Raw genomic sequence first — 17,022 nt, 5'->3', positions numbered from 1 at the left:
CGGTTGGGATGGAGAGGAAAGGGCGGATCTTGGCGATGTTGCGGAGGCGAGACCGGCAGGTTTCGGTGACGGGTCGGATGTGTGGGGTGAATGAGAGAGCGGAGTCGAGGATGACACCAAGGTTGCGGGCTTGTGAGACGGGAAGGATGGTAGTGCCATCTACAGTGACGGGAAAGTCAGGGAGAGGGCAGAGTTGGGAGGGAAGATAAGGAGCTCAGTCTTGGACACGTTGAGCTTTAGGTAGCGGGCAGACATCCAGATGGAGATGTCCTGAAGGCAGGAGGGGATACGAGCCTGGAGGGAGGAAGAGAGAACAGGGGCAGAGATGTAGATTTGGGTGTCATCAGCGTCGAGATGATAGTTGAAGCTGTGAGAGCGAATGAGGTCACCAAGGGAGTGCGTGTAGACGGAGAACAGAAGGGGACCAAGAACTGCCCCTTGAGGAACCCCTACAGTGAGGGGATGGGAGGGGGAGGAGGAGCCCGCAAAGGAGACTGAGAATGGAGACTGAGCATGGCCTAGTGGCTAGAGCACAAGCCTGGGAGCCAGAAAGAACAGGGTTCGAATCCCGTTTCCGCCACTTGTCTGCTGTGTGACCCTGGGCAAGTCACTTCCCTTCTCTGAGCCTCAGTTACCTCATTGGCAAAGTGGGGATTAAGCCTGTGAGCCCCACGCGGGGCGGAGACTGCGTCCAACCTCATAACCTTGTATAGACCCCTGTGCTTAGAAGAGCGCTTGGCACATAGTAAATGCTTAACAAGTACTAACAAGCACTTAGGGAAGCAGCATGGCTCAGTGGAAAGAGCACGGGCTTGGGAGTCAGAGGTCTTGGGTTCAAATCCCAGCTCAGCTGCTTGTCAGCTGTGTTTGGGCAAGTCACTTAACTTCTCTGTGCCTCAGTCACCTCATCTGCAAAATGGGGGTGAAGACTGTGAACTCCACGTGGGACAACCTGATTACCTTCTATCTACCCCAGTGCTTAGAACAGCGTTTGGCACACAGTGAGCACTTAACAACTACCATCATCATCAAGTACTGTCATTATCTTAGAAGAAGGAGGAGGGTTCTTGTGAAGGACACACCAGGAGCCCTGGATTCTAAGTCATCATCATCATCAATTGTATTTATTGAGCGCTTACTATGTGCAGAGCACTGTACTAAGCGCTTGGGAAGTACAAATTGGCAACATATAGAGACAGTCCCTACCCAACAGTGGGCTCACAGTCTAAAAGGGGGAGACAGAGAACAAAACCAAACATACTAACAAAACAAAATAAATAGAATAGATATGTACAAGTAGAATAAACAAATAGAGTAATGAATATGTACAAACATATCTACATATATACAGGTGCTGTGGGGAAGGGAAGGAGGTAAGATGGGGGGGATGGAGAGGGGGACGAGGGGGAGAGGAAGGAAGGGGCTCAGTCTGGGCCCCGCTCTGCCCCTGGCCTGCTGTGTGACTTTGGACAAGTCACTTAACTTCTCTGTCCCTGCTCCTTCACGTTGTAAAATAGAGATAAAATACTTGCTCCCCTTCCCTTTTAGACTGTGAGCCCCTTGTGGGACAGACACTCTTTCTGATCTGATTATTCCGCAACTTCCCCAGAGGTGAGCACACAGTAAGCCCTTGATAAATGTAACTGAAATCAGTTCCCCCGGGCAGGGTCTCAGGACTGAGGTTGGCAAGGATGAGCCGCCTTGATGAGAGCCTTCATCATTGCTAACCTCATCCCTGGCAGAAGGCTAAAAACTTACAGCTTCTTACTAGTTTGAAAAGCTGCTTCTCCTCCGCCTCCGAACAGCTGCGAAGTTGTAAGCCGGAGAACGGCATCCACGGCACCCACCTCCTTTCCTTCCACCAGTAAGTCGGTGGTATTTATTGAGCGCTTACTGTGGACAGAGCGCTGTGTTAAGCGCTCGGGAGAATAAAACGTAACAATAGCACAGACACGTGACATGTGAATTTACAGTCCCAAGGAGGTGGTTGACGCTTCGGGTCCGCGCTCCCAGTTCCCGCCAGGCCTGGGATAAAAGCTGCTCCCACACCCCTCCACAGTGTGAGGTTTTCCACAAAACCTCGGGAAGACTTGAGCTCTGAGGAAATCTGAGCCCCGAGAAGCCTCAAATTCTGCTCCTCTAGACGATCTGTCTTTATTTTGTGTATCCGTGTTGCAGCTTAATGAGGGAGGGAGCTTAATTGATTGCAGCTCAATCAATAAATACGATTGATTGATTAATGTCTCATCACTTCTGATGTGTCTGCCTCCAGTCCCTTCCTTCCAATCAATCAATCAATCAATCGTATTTATTGAGCGCTTACTATGTGCAGAGCACTGTACTAAGCGCTTGGGAAGTACAAATTGGCAACACATAGAGACAGTCCCTACCCAACAGTGGGCTCACAGTCTAAAAGGGGGAGACAGAGAACAGAACCAAACATACCAATAAAATAAAATAAATAGGATAGAAATGTACAAGTAAAATAAATAAATAAATAAATAGAGTAATAAATATGTACAACCATATATACATATATACAGGTGCTGTGGGGAAGGGAAGGAGGTAAAATGGGGGGATGGAGAGGGGGACGAGGGGGAGAGGAGGGAAGGGGCTCAGTCTGGGAAGGCCTCCTGGAGGAGGTGAGCTCTCAGCAGGGCCTTGAAGGGAGGAAGAGAGCTAGCTTGGCAGAGGGGCAGAGGGGCTTCCACTAATACTCTCAATAATAACAATAATGATTGTGGTATTTGTTAAGTGCCGGGCACTGTTCTAAGCACTGGGGTAGCTAGCACCTGTATATGTGTATATATGTTTGTACATATTTATTACTCTATTTATTTATTTTACTTGTACATATCTATTCTATTTATTTTATTTTGTTAGTATGTTTGGTTTTGTTCTCTGTCTCCCCCTTTAAGACTGTGAGCCCACTGTTGGGTAGGGACTGTCTCTATATGTTGCCAATTTGTACTTCCCAAGCGCTTAGTACAGTGCTCGGCACATAGTAAGCGCTCAATAAATACGATTGATGATGATAAGCAAATCGGGTCAGACGCAGTCCCTGTCCTATATGGGACTCACAGTCTTAACCCCCATTTTACAGAGGAGTGAACTGAGGAACAGAGAAGTGAAGTGACTTACCCAAGGCCACACAGCAGACAAGTGGCGGAGCCGGAATTAGAACTCATTCATTCATTCATTCAATCATATTTATTGAGCGCTTACTGTGTGCAGAGCACTGTACTAAGCGCTTGGGAAGTACAAGTTGGCAACATCTAGAGACGGTCCCTACCCAACAGTGGGCTCACAGTCTAGAAGGGGGAGACAGAGAACAAAACAACACCTATTAACAAAATAAAATACCAAATAAAATTAATAGAGTAATAAATACATACAAACATATATACATATATACAGTGCTGTGGGGAGGGGAAGGAGGTAAGGTGGGGGGATGGGGAGGGGGAGGAGGGGGAGAGGAAGGAGGGGGCTCAGTGTGGGAAGGCCTCCTGGAGGAGGTGAGCTCTCAGTAGGGCTTTGAAGGGAGGAAGAGAGCGAGCTTGGCGGATGGGCAGAGGGATTGGGGGCATTCCAGGCCCGGGGGAGGACGTGGGCCGGGGGTCGATGGCGGGACAGGCGAGAACGAGGCCTAACGGTGAGGAGGTTAGTGGCTGAGGAGCGGAGGGTGCGGGCTGGGCTGGACAAGGAGAGAAGGGAGGGGAGGTAGAGATGGTCCTTACCCAACAGCGGGCTCACAGTCTAGAAGGGGGAGACAGACAACAAAACAAAACATATTAACAAAATAAAATAAATAGAATAAATATGTACAAGTAAAATAGAGTAATAATAGCAGTAGTAGTATTCATTTAGACCTATTGTGTGCAGAGCACTGCACGAAGCACTGGGAAAGAATACAAGGTGGGAATGGTCTCTTTCCCTCAGGGGATTCACAAGAGAAGCAACAAGTCCTGTTCTAAGCGCTGGGGGGAGACAAGGTGATCAGGTTGTCCCACGTGGGGCTCACAGTCTTAATCCCCATTTTCCAGATGAGGGAACTGAGGAACAGAGAAGTGAAGTGACTTGCCCGAGGCCACACAGCAGACAAGTGGCAAAGCCGGGATTAGAACTCAGGCAGGAAGACCAGGTTCAAACAGCCTGGATTTAAATATGCGTTAGAACATATTTCTAATTACTATAAGGTTAAAAATAATTTTAGTGTTTTTAAATCGCTTACTATGTGGTTACTCTGGGCTTGGGTGTCGGAAGCTACCTAGTAACTACGATACTTCTTAAGCACTTACTATGTACCAATCACTGTTCTAAGCGCTTAGAACAGTGCCTGGAACATAGTAAGCACTTAGCAAATACCAAGCACTGTTTTAAGTGCTAAGTAAATGGGATTGGACACAGTCCACGTCCCACATGGGGCTCACACGCTTAATCCCCATTTTTTTTTTTACAGATGAGGTAACTGAGGCCCAGAGAAGTGAAGTGACTTGGCCAAGGTCACACAGCAGACATGCGATGGAGCTGGGATTAGAACCCAAGACCTCTGACTCCCAAACCCGGGCTTTTTCCACTGAGCCATGGCTGTTTCTCACTTCTTCACGGTGGCAGCTATGGTAGCAGCTCCCAGAGCAGAAATCCAGCTGCCGCAGGGCCAGGCTTGTTACCTCACTCCTTGCGTTTGCTTGTGTTGTTGTGGTAGTCCCCATGATTTATTATGTGCCAAACGCTGTATGAAGTGCTGTGATAAATACCAATTAATCCAGTCAGACACAATCCCTGTCTGTTACAGGGCTCACAGTTTAAGTAGGAGAGAGACTAGGTATCGGATCCCCATTTTACAAATGAGAAAACTGAGGGATATAGAAGTTAAGTCGTATTTATTGAGCGCTTCCTGTGTGCAGAGCCCTGTACTGAGCGCTCGGGAAAGTACAGTATGGCAATAAATAGAAACATTCCCTGTGACTCTTTCCCTGCCCACGGCGAGCTTACGGTCTGGAGGAAGTGAAGTGATTTTCCCAAAGGCACTCGGCAGGAAAGAGGCAGAGCTGAGATTAGAACCCAGGTCTTCAGACACCCAGGCCCGAGCTCTTTCCACTAGGCCCCGTTGTTTCTCTTTGATTATAAACTCTTTGAGGGTAGGGATCTTGTCTACTCTCTTGTAACTCTCCCCGGGGCTCAGTACAGTGCTCTGCTCACAGAAAGCGCTCAGTAAGTGCCACTGATTGACAGATTGATTGCATCGATACGCTGGGCTGCAGGGACCAGTAGCACCTTTCAGGCCTTCCACAATGGCTCAGTGGAAAGAGCCCGGGCTTTGGAGTCAGAGGTCGTGGGTTCGAATCCCGGCTCCACCACATGCCTGCTGTGTGACCTTGGGCCAGTCACTTCACTTCTCTGAGCCTCAGTTACCTCATCTGGAAAATGGGGATTAAGACTGTGAGCCCCGCGTGGGACAACCTGATCACCTTGTCTCCCCCCAGCACTTAGAACAGTGCTTTGCACATAGTAAGCACTTAACAAATGCCATTATTATTATTATTATTATTACATGGTCTCATTTTAATCTCTTTTAGATGAAAATATTTTGATCTCCTGAAATCCTAACTTCTTAAGAAGTAAATCCCAGCTGGAATTTTGGAGCGCTCCATCTGAACCCATTTTTCCCAGAAAGCAGGCACCAGGGCTGAAGAGTACAAAACCTTGCGAATTTAATCTCAAATCACTAGGACTTTCCCCTTTTTAGAGCAAAAGTCCAACTGCGATTGGAGCCCAGAGACTATCTAAGGGGTCTCTATAAATGAATATTTAGAAATAGGATGTAAAATCAGTTTCCTCTGAAGGGTTTAACGAGTAGTGTGGCCTAGTAATAATAATAATAATAATAATGGTATTTGTTAAGCGCTTACTATGTGCAAAGCACTGTTCTAAGCGCTGGGGACGTTACAAGGTGATCAGGGTGTCCCATGGGGGGGCTCACAGTTTTAATCCCCATTTTACAGATGGGGGAACTGAGGCCCAGAGAAGTTAAATAATAATAATAATGGCATTTATTAAGCACTATGTGGAAAGCACTGTTCTAAGTGCTGGGGAGGTTCCAAGGTGAACAGGTTGTCCCATGGGGGGCTCACAGTTTTCATCCCCATTTTACAGATGAGGTAACTGAGGCCCAGAGAAGTTAAATAATAATAATAATGGCATTTATTAAGCGCTTACTATGTGGAAAGCACTGTTCTAAGCGCTGGGGAGGTTGCAAGGTGATCAGGTTGTCCCATGGGTGGGGGGGCTCACAGTTTTAATCCCCATTTTACAGATGAGGTAACTGAGGCCCAGAGAAGTTAAATAATAATAATAATCATAATAATGGCATTTATTAAGTGCTATGTGGAAAGCACTGTTCTAAGCGCTGGGGAGGTTACAAGGTGATCAGGTTGTCCCACGGGGGGCTCACAGTTTTAATCCCCATTTTACAGATGAGGTAACAGGCCCAGAGAAGTTAAATGACTTGCCCAAAGTCACACAGCTGACGGTGGAGGCAGGATTTGAACCCATGACCTCTGACTCCAAAGCCTGGGCTCTTTCCACTGAGCCACGCTGCCTAGTGGCTAGAGCTCGGGCTTGGGAGTCGGAAAGACCTGAGTTCTAATCCCGGCTTCACCACGTGTCTGCTGTGTGACCTTGGGCAAGTCAGTTAACTTCTCTGAGCCTCAGTTCCCTCATCTGTAAAGTGGGGATGAAGACTGTGAGCCCCACGGGGGACAACTTGATCACCTTGTGTCCCCCCCACCCCCAGCGCTTAGAACAGTTCTCTGCACATCGTAAGCGCTTAACAAATGCCATCATTATTATTATTATTATCTGTAAAATGAGGATGAAGACTATGAGCCCCAGGTGGGACACGGATTGTGTCCAAACTGATTAGCTTGTATCTGCTCCGGCGCTTTGGACAGTGCCTGGCACGTAGTAAGCGCTTAACAAAAACCATTAAAACAAAACAAAAAACGAGTTTCTGCTCGAGATCAACTGCCTGGGCCGTAAGGGATAGAGGTCACCAGGTCACCTGTCCTAGGAGCTAAAACCCGGGCCGTACACTAATCCATCCATTACTGTCACCTTTGACCTCAGGCCCGCCATGAAGTTTCCTCAGATTACACTAATGTAAGGAAGAGAGAGGAAGGTTACATTTCCACCGCGGTGTCAGTGAGGCCAGCCACAACAAGGTGTCCATCTGGAAAAGCTCTTGGGCCTCCCTGCTTGCTTTCAACAAATGTTTACACGTAACACCGGCGTAACGGCTTCCATTCAGCTATCCATTTAACTGAGGATCCAGGGCAGAGGAGGGTTTTTAAAAAAGGAGCTCTTTTCTTTCTCTTTCATCAAAAATCTCCAATGGCTACCAATCAATCTGCGCATCAGGCAGAAACTCCTCCCCCTGGGCTTCCAGGCTGTCCATCCCCTGGCCCCCTCCTACCTCCCCTCCCTTCTGTCCTTCTCCAGCCCAGCCCGCACCCTCCGCTCCTCCGCCGCTAATCTCCTCACCGTTAGGCCTCATTCTCGCCTGTCCCACCATCGACCCCCGGCCCACGTCATCCCCCGGGCCTGGAATGCCCTGCTCCCTCTGCCCATCCGCCAAGCTCGCTCTCTTCCTCCCTTCAAGGCCCTGCTGAGAGCTCACCTCCTCCAGGAGGCCTTCCCAGACTGAGCCCCTTCCTTCCTCTCCCCCTCTCCTTCCCCCCATCTTACCTCTTTCCCTTCCCCACAGCACCTGTATATATGTATATATATTTGCACATATTTATTACTGTTTATTTATTTATTTATTTATATATTTTACTTGTACATATCTATTCTATTTATTTTATTTTGTTAGTATGTTTGGTTTTGTTCTCTGTCTCCCCCTTTTAGACTGTGAGCCCACTGTTGGGTGGGGACTGTCTCTATATGTTGTCAACTTGTACATCCCAAGTGCTTAGTACAGTGCTCTGCACACAGTAAGTGTTCAATAAATATGATTGATTGATTGATTGATTTTCTTTCCGTTCTCACCTAACCCCGTGTACCATTTTTCTTTTCTACAAAGGCCCTTGGTAACTTCTCTCCGAACCTCCCTTCCATCTGGAGACAAAAATTTCCTCTTTACTTCACAAATTCTTAAATCTCTCTCTCTTTCTCCCTCCCTGTCTCCCTCTCCCTAGCATTGGGGCCAGCACTGCCTCACACATCATCATCATCATCATCAATCGTATTTACTGAGCGCTTACTTGGGAATCCAGAGGGTCGACATTCCTGCCAATTTCAGCAATAATGTCCACACATTCACTAGAACATTATATACGTCACCGGGTGGTGGGAATTGGAGATTAATCAATCAGTCCATCGTATTTATTGAGCGCTTACTGTGCGCAGAGCACTGTACTAAGCGCTTGGGAAGTACAAGTCGGCAACACATAGAGACGGTCCCTACCCAACAGTGGGCTCACAGTCTAAAAGGGGGAGACAGAGAACAAAACCAAACATATTAACAAAATAAAATAAATAGAATAGATATGGACAAGTAAAATAAATAGAGTAATAAATAGGTACAAACATATATACATATATACAGGTGCTGTGGGGAAAGGAAGGAGGTAAGACTGGGGGGATGGAGAGGGGGACGAGGGGGAGAGGAAGGAAGGGGCTCAGTCTGGGAAGGCCTCCTGGAGGAGGTGAGCTCTCACATCCCCCAAACTCTGGTTTATTATCGTTCATCCCCCATTCTTGGGCTATCACACAGAAGCAGTGTGGCCTAATGGCCAGAGCCCGAGGCTGGGAGTCAGAGGATGCGGATTCTAATCTCAGCCCCGCCACTCCTCTGCTGTGTGGCCTGGGGTAAAGTCACTACACTTCTTTGTGTCTCAGTTTCCTCATCTGTAAAATGGGGATTCAGACTATCAGAAGTATGTGGGACTGGGATTGTGTCCAATCCAATGATCTTTTATCTATTTCAGTGCTTAGTACAGTGCCGGGTACATAGTCAGCACGTAGCACATACCATGAAAAGAAACTGGGGACCCAGGAGTTCTCTGTTGGAGCTGCATTAATAATAATAATGGAATTTATTAAGCACTTACTATGTGCAAAGCACTGTTCTAAGCGCTGGGGGGGGTACAAGGTGATCAGGTTGTCCTGCGTGGGGCTCACGGTCATCATCCCCATTTTACAGATGAGGGAACTGAGGCTCCGAGAAGTGAAGTGACTTGCCCAAGATCACACAGCAGACATATGGTGGAGCCAGGATTCGAACCCATGACCTCTGACTCCAAAGCCCGGGCTCTTTCCACTGAGCCACGCTGCTTCTCTGCATTAGACCTCCTGGGGCCCTAGCTATCACTTTTAGACTACGGTGGTGAGAGGGGAAGCCATTCTGAAGGTCCAATTCATTCATTCGTATTTATTGAGCGCTTACTGTGTGCAGAGCACTGTACTAAGCGTGGCTCAGTGGAAAGAGCCCAGGCTTTGGAGTCAGAGGTCACGGGTTCAAGTCCAGCCCCCGCCAATTGTCAGCTGGGTGACTTTGGGCAAGTCACTTCACTTCTCTGGGCCTCAGTTACCTCATCTGTAAAATGGGGATTAAGACTGGGAGCCCCCCGTGGGACAACTTGATCACCTTGTTATCTCCCCAGAGCTTAGAACAGTGCTTTGCACAGAGTAAGCGCTTAATCAATGCCATCATCATTACTAAGCGCTTGATGAACACCACCAGTTGCTGCAACGGTGGGATACGGGTTTTGGAGTCAGAGGTCAGGGGTTCAAATCCCGGCTCCACCAACTGTCAGCTGTGTGACTGTGGACAAGTTGCTTCACTTCTCTGGGCCTCAGTTCCCTCATCTGTAAAATGGGGATTAAGACCGTGAGCCCCACGTGGGACAACCTGATCACCTTGTATCCCCACAGCGCTTAGAACAGTGCTTGACACATAGTAAGTGCTTAACAAATACCATCCTTATCATTATTATTATTATTGTTCCTGAAGTCATTTGTTCAAGTCAGCTGTCTATACAAGTATGAAAAAAGACCAAAAATATTAGAACAAACTGGATTTTTGGGCCAAGATTAGTACTATTACTTTTTTTCTGCTTATAGGCCTTACCTTGTCCATCCAAAACTGGAAAGATTGGCAGCTAAATATAAGTGAGCCCGTGGTTGGGTAGGGAGTGTCTCTATCTGTTGCCGAATTGTACTTTCTGAGCACTTAGTACAGTGCTCTGAACACAGTAAGCGCTCAATAAATATGATTGAATGAATGAATGAAGGCAGAATCTATACATTTTATTATCCTCTAGACTGTAAGCTCATTGTCGGCAGGGACTGCGTCTACCGACTCCGTTGTATTGTACTCGCCCAAGCATTTAGTACAGTGCTCTGTGCTCACTGACTGATTTGTTCTTTCGTTTGCTTTCCAGGAAATGAAACTCTGTAGACAATAATAATAATAATGGTATTTATTAAGCGCTTACTATGTGCAAAGCACTGTTCTACGCACTGGGGAGGTTTCAAGATGATCAGGTTGTCCCCTGGGGGGGCTCACAGTCTTCATCCCCATTTTACAGATGAGGGAACTGAGGCCCGGAGAAGTGAAGTGACTTGTCCAAAGTCACACATCTGACAGTTGGCGGAGCCAGGGTTTGAACCCATGACCTCTGACTCCAAAGCCCGGGCTCTTTCCACCGAGCCACGGTGCTGCCATCCCACTCTATTTGACCAGAGACACAAGTGGTTATACCAAGATATTTATCACCGCGACCCTCACTTTTCCCCCGCCTCTTTACAACTTTCAGTTCCTGGCAATGAAAAGAAATCCTCAAAAATTCCAGTCCCCATTTTGAATGAAGTTTTCCGCAGCGCAATGTCTGCTTCTAAGTGTGATATTCAAGAGGCGGAAAAACGCACAAAAAAAGCACAGACATTTTTCACAAGGCAGCAGAAACACCCAGTAAGCCCTTAAATACCATCAAAAAATACAAACTCCTTTTTTAATGAATCACTGTCCAAGGCATGGACATAGTAAGCGCTTAACAAATGCCATCATTATTACTATTATTTGGAAACATGGAAATCACGATCCTGGGAAACTTAAATACTATCCAGTTTAAGTTTCCTTCTCCCAGCAAGACTCAGGTTAGTTCAGTGGTCACTGAATTAAGAACAGCTGTAGGAAATAAAGGTTCTTATTAATAATCGATATTTTAGGAGAAGTTAAATCCTCCTGCCCGTTCTTCCCAGGTGTGTGTGTGGGTTTGTTTACTGAGAGTTTCTCCCTTTGGGTTTGGAGGGTGAACAGATTTCCACCAACTCTTTCCCTCCTTTTCTGAACCCGGATAGAGCAGTTTGGAGGGCAACGTCGACGCAGCTGTAATTTAACCTCCACCGGGCAAAACGATTTCACTGTTATTTCTTCTGACTCTGTACAAACTCTACACACAGCCACAAAAACCTTCCTAACTCGGAATAAATAGGATGTCATCAGGTGTCGGCTATCCACAAGGTGTCACGTTAAAATGAATGCAGCTCCACACAATATTCAACCCAGTGAAGACTTTTGCGATACAAGATCATCTCTCTCTCATCGTAATGAAGGCAGATCAGAAAGCTTCATTTACAAAGCCATCAGAGCTGATTCATAACAAGGCCTTCTTCGCTGAATAACGTTTAGACTTTCTTCTTCCTGAGCTTTATGCGCTTTAAATGATCACTGCCACCTAACTAGCTTTAACCCAGTTACAACAAAACGGTTTTAAAAAATTCCTGATTTATAACCACTGCCGTCTGCAAGTCCGTACAACCACGAGGCCACAGCAGGTCTAGGAACAATTAAGCTGGGATTAAAACAGATGCAATGAATTTTCGGGAAAACAATTTTTCACTTAATCCCCTATGTCGCCCAAGAGGCCCGCTGTTTCCTGTTACCACCGATCGGGATTGAAGTGCATTTTACATGAAAACGCCCCTCATACGTTTTTTTACGAGAAAAAAGGGAGTCTAGAAATCTGAGTAAAGAATGACAGCTGTAGAAGGTGAAAAGCAAAACTGCCTTCATTGCTTGCCCTAAATCAAGTTTAATTTCGAAATGCTTAAAAAATGGTAATTGTTAAGCACTTACTATGTGCTAGGCACTGTACTAAGCGCTGGGGTAGATACAAGCTAATCTAAATACGAGCACAGTCCGCGTCCCATATGGGGCTCGAGATCTTAATCCCCTTATTACGGATGAGATAACTGAGGCCCAGAGAAGGGACCGGGATTAGAACCCAGGTCCTTCTAACTTCCAGGCCCGTGCTCTATCCACTAGGCCATCCATCTTCAATTTCTTCTCCTGTTTCCCAGGAGAGGCCAAAATCAGGAAGAGGAAAAAAAATACGTCAGTCACTTTTAGTCAGTCTATTGTATTTATTGAGTGCTTACTCAAGCAGCAGCAGCATGGCTCCGTGGAAAGAGCACAGGCTTTGGAGTCACAGGTCATGAGTTCAAATCCCGGCTCTGCCGCTTGTCAGCTGTGTGACTTTGGTGTGAAATTGCTGCTCTGCGGAAAATGTCATTTTAAGAGTTGAACCTTTTTAGACTGTGAGCCCACTGTTGGGTAGGGATTTATTACTCTATTTATTTATTTTACTTGTACATATCTATTCTATTTATTTTATTTTGTTAGTATGTTTGGTTTTGTTCTCTGTCTGCCCCTTTTAGACTGTGAGCCCGCTGTTGGGTAGGGACTGTCTCTATATGTTGCCAATTTGTACTACCCAAGCGCTTAGTACAGTGCTCTGCACATAGTAAGCGCTCAATAAATACGATTGATGATGATATGTTGCCAGCTTGTACTTCCCAAGCGCTTAGTACAGTGCTCTGCACACAGTAAACGCTCAATACGATTGATTGATTGATTGATTTCAGAATAAATTCAAGACGGTCCTTTCGGCCTTGTTGTTTTCCAAAGATCATTCGGAGCGGTTGCTCAAAACCAAGGAAAAGCTTTACTTTGGGGAGTTTTTGTTTTCCTGCAGTGATTTGTTTTCCGTTATGTAGTCCCCAAGTCATTTGAAGGGTGCTAGGTTGGTTTTTTTTATGGCATCCGTTAAGCGCTTACTATGTGCCAAGCACTGTACAAAGCGCGGGCTTTGGAGCCAGAGGTAATGGGTTCAAATCCCGGCTCCGCCACTTGTCAGCTGTGTGACTTTGGGCAAGTCACTTCACTTCTCTGGGCCTCAGTTCCCTCATCTGTAAAATGGGGATGAAGACTGTGAGCCCCATATGGGACTGGAACTATGTCCAACCTGATAAGAAGCAGGAGAAGCAGCGTGGCTCAGTGGAAAGGGCCCGGGCTTTGAAGCCAGAGGTCATGGGTTCAAATTCCGGCTCCGCCACTTGTCAGCTGGGTGACTTTGGGCAAGTCACTTCACTTCTCTGGGCCTCAGTTCTCTCATCTGTAAAATGGGGATTACGACTGTGAGCCCCATAAGGGACTGGGACTGTGTCCAACCTGATAAGAAGCAGGAGAAGCAGCGTGGCTCAGTGGAAAGGGCCCGGGCTTTGAAGCCAGAGGTCATGGGTTCAAATTCCGGCTCCGCCACTTGTCAGCTGGGTGACTTTGGGCAAGTCACTTCACTTCTCTGGGCCTCAGTTCTCTCATCTGTAAAATGGGGATTACGACTGTGAGCCCCATAAGGGACTGGGACTGTGTCCAACCTGATAAGAAGCAGGAGAAGCAGCGTGGCTCAGTGGAAAGGGCCCGGGCTTTGAAGCCAGAGGTCATGGGTTCAAATTCCGGCTCCGCCACTTGTCAGCTGTGTGACTTTGGGCAAGTCACTTCACTTCTCTGGGCCTCAGTTCCCTCATCTGTAAAATGGGGATGAAGACTGTGAGCCCCATATGGGACTGGGACTGTGTCCAACCTGATAAGAAGCAGGAGAAGCAGCGTGGCTCAGTGCAAAGGGCCCGGGCTTTGGAGCCAGAGGTCATGGGTTCAAATTCCGGCTCCGCCACTTGTCAGCTGGGTGACTTTGGGCAAGTCACTTCACTTCTCTGGGCCTCAGTTCCCTCATCTGTAAAATGGGGATGAAGACTGTGAGCCCCACATGGGACTGGGACTGTGTCCAACCTGATAAGAAGCAGGAGAAGCAGCGTGGCTCAGTGGAAAGAGCCCGGGCTTTGGAGCCAGAGGTCATGGGTTCAAATCCCGGCTCCGCCGCTTGTCAGCTGTGTGACTTTGGGCAAGTCACTTCACTTCTCTGGGCCTCAGTTCCCCCATCTATAAAGTGGGGATTGAGACTGTGAGCCCCCCGTGGGACAACCTGATCACCTGGTAACCTCCCCAGCGCTTAGAACAGTGCTTTGAACTTAGTAAGCGCTTAATAAATGCCATTATTATTATTTTTACGCCAGTGCTTTGTACAGTGCTTGGCATTTAACGGATACCATAAAAAAACGACCTAGCACCCTTCAAATGACTTGGGGACTACATAACAGAAAACAAAGCACTACAGGAAAAAAAACACCTCCCCAAAGTAAAGTTTTTCCTTGGTTTTGAGCAACCGCTCTGAATGACCTTGGGAAAACAATAAGGCCGAAATTTGTTCTGAAAGGTTCAACTCTTAAAATGGCATGTACACCGCAGAGTGGCAATTTCACCCTCCATAAAGCTGAGTATGTGGTCAAATGATAGGTTCCGGGATTACAATGCCTTTTTATCAACTAGATGGGAGTGCCTGCCGAACAGTTTGTGTTTGATGCCAGACACTGATAGAGATTGCGACCCGTGTCAATCAGATGGTATTTTCTAAATACCAGCACCTCCAGTTGGGTCACCAACACCTAAGGGTTTCACTCCCTCGGATTCTGACTTTGCCAGTGGAATTTTATCTTCTTCAGACGCTAGTTTTGGTTTCATTCTTTTTTTTTTTAATGTCCGTCTCCCCCTCCAGACTTTAGGCTCCGTAAATACCTTTGAGCGATTGATAGATCGACTCATGTTTGTGCATTTAGACATTCCTAACTGTGGACTCGCCGAGCTGGCAGGGATATTTTGGGGTATTTGCAAAAGCAGTCCTGTTTAATTAAGAAGGTTGGTGTACTCCTGCATGGCTCTGGCCTAAATCCTTTCTCCTCCAATAATCCTTACCTCTCAATTCCCAACACCCCACTTGAATCCAACGGTTACCTCTGGTATTTAGCCTGTATAATTTTTCCCCCCAGTTTTTTTTCCCCAGAATATGTGTTAAATATGCCCTCATCTTCATCTCCTCAATAAATAAAGCAGTGCAAAGCCCGGCCCGCACTCTCCGCTCCTCTGCCGCTAGCAGCGTGGCTCGGTGGAAAGAGCGCGGGCTTGGGAATCAGAGGTCATGGGTTCGAATGCCGGCTCCGCCACTTGTCAGCTGTGTGGCCTTGGGCAAGCCACTTAACTTCTCTGTGCCTCAGTTCCCTCATTTGTAAAATGGGGATTAAGACTGTGAGCCCCAAGTGGGGCAACCTGATCACCTTGTATCCCCCCCCAGCGCTTAGAACAGTGCTTTGCACATAGTAAGCGCTTAACAAATACCACCATTATTATTATTATTATTATTAACCTCCTCACTGTACCTCGTTCTCGCCCGTCCCCCCGTCGACCCCCGGACCACGTCCTCCCCCTGGCCTGGAATGCCCTCCCTCCGCACATCCGCCACACTTGCTCTCTTCCTCCCTTCAAATCCCTACTGAGAGCTCACCTCCTCCAGGAGGCCTTCCCACACTGAGCCCCCTTTTTCCTCCCCTCCTCCCCATCTCCCCCGCCCTACCTCCTTCCCCTCCCCACAGCACCTGTATAGATGTTTGTACAGATTTATTACTCTATTTATTTTACCTGTACATATTTACTATTCTATTTATTTTGTTAATGATGTGCATCTAGCTTTATTTCTATCTATTCTGATGACTTGACACCCGTCCACATGTTTTGCTTTGTTGTCTGTCTCCCCCTTCTAGACTGTGAGCCCGTTGTTGGGTAGGGACCGTCTCTATCGATTTCCGACTTGTACTTCCCAAGCGCTTAGTACAGTGCTCTGCAGACAGTAAGCGCTCAATAAATATGATTGAATGAATGAATGAACTATGCCCTCATCATCATCCCCTAAAGAAATAGTACATGTTAACTTGTATCGAGCTCAGTCAATGGTATTTATTGACCGCTGACTGTGTGTAGAGCACTGTACTAAGCGCTTGGGGAAGTATAGCGCAACAGAGAGGTACAGAACCAAGTCCAAATTCAGTTTAAAGTATTAAAACTTGACCTAATAATAATATAATAATAATATAACAACACAATATATTATACATTATATTAATTATATATTAATATATAATAATAATAATATAATGCCATTATTATTATTGACCTACCATCAAGGCAGGGGTTCACTACACGGCGTAGTGGATCAGCCCGGGCGTCGGAAGGTCATGGGTTCTAATCCCGGCTCTGCTACTTTTCGGCTGGGTGACCTTGGACACGTCACTTCACTTCTCTGGGCCTCAGTTACCTCATCTGAAAATGGGGATGAAGACTGTGAGCCGCCGTGGGACAACCTGATCACCCTGTAACCTCCCCAGCGCTTAGAACAGTGCTTTGCACATAGTAAGCGCTTAATAAATGCCATCATTATTATTATTATTATTATTCTCTGGGCCTCAGTTACCTCATCTGAAAATGGGGATTGAGACTTTGAGCCCCACAGGGGACAGGGACTGTGTCCATCTTGATTTTCTTTTATCCACCCCAGTGCTTAGTACAGTGCCTGGCACATAGTAAGCACTTAAACACCTTCATTATTATTGAAATATTTCACACGATTGAATGCTTACCTCATGATTAATATCCCACACTTACATCAGCACTGGGTTACAACACAGTATAGTAGTCCTATAGGCTTACTACAGTGGTTGGCACACAGTAAGTGCTCAATAAATACGATTGATGGGTTGATTATAAAAAATGCCGTCTTTAAGAAGAAAAGA

The 17,022-nt window shown here is 46.8% G+C and overlaps 1 protein-coding gene across 1 annotated transcript in view; it reads right to left on the bottom strand.

Annotated features, from left to right (window-relative positions):
- Positions 1–16,516, bottom strand: part of STOX1 (storkhead box 1) — a 61,635-nt gene extending 45,119 nt beyond the window's left edge. The window contains exon 1 of the mRNA XM_038744434.1: positions 16,411–16,516. The gene's annotated coding sequence lies outside the window, so the exon portion shown is untranslated. The remainder of the gene's footprint in view (positions 1–16,410) is intronic.
- Between the last annotated feature and the right edge of the window lie 506 nt (positions 16,517–17,022).

This window comes from Tachyglossus aculeatus, chromosome 3 (genome assembly GCF_015852505.1).
Source record: "Tachyglossus aculeatus isolate mTacAcu1 chromosome 3, mTacAcu1.pri, whole genome shotgun sequence".
Taxonomy (NCBI): domain Eukaryota; kingdom Metazoa; phylum Chordata; class Mammalia; order Monotremata; family Tachyglossidae; genus Tachyglossus; species Tachyglossus aculeatus.
Note: the sequence above shows the minus strand (reverse complement) of the source record. Positions and strands in the feature narration are given on the sequence as shown.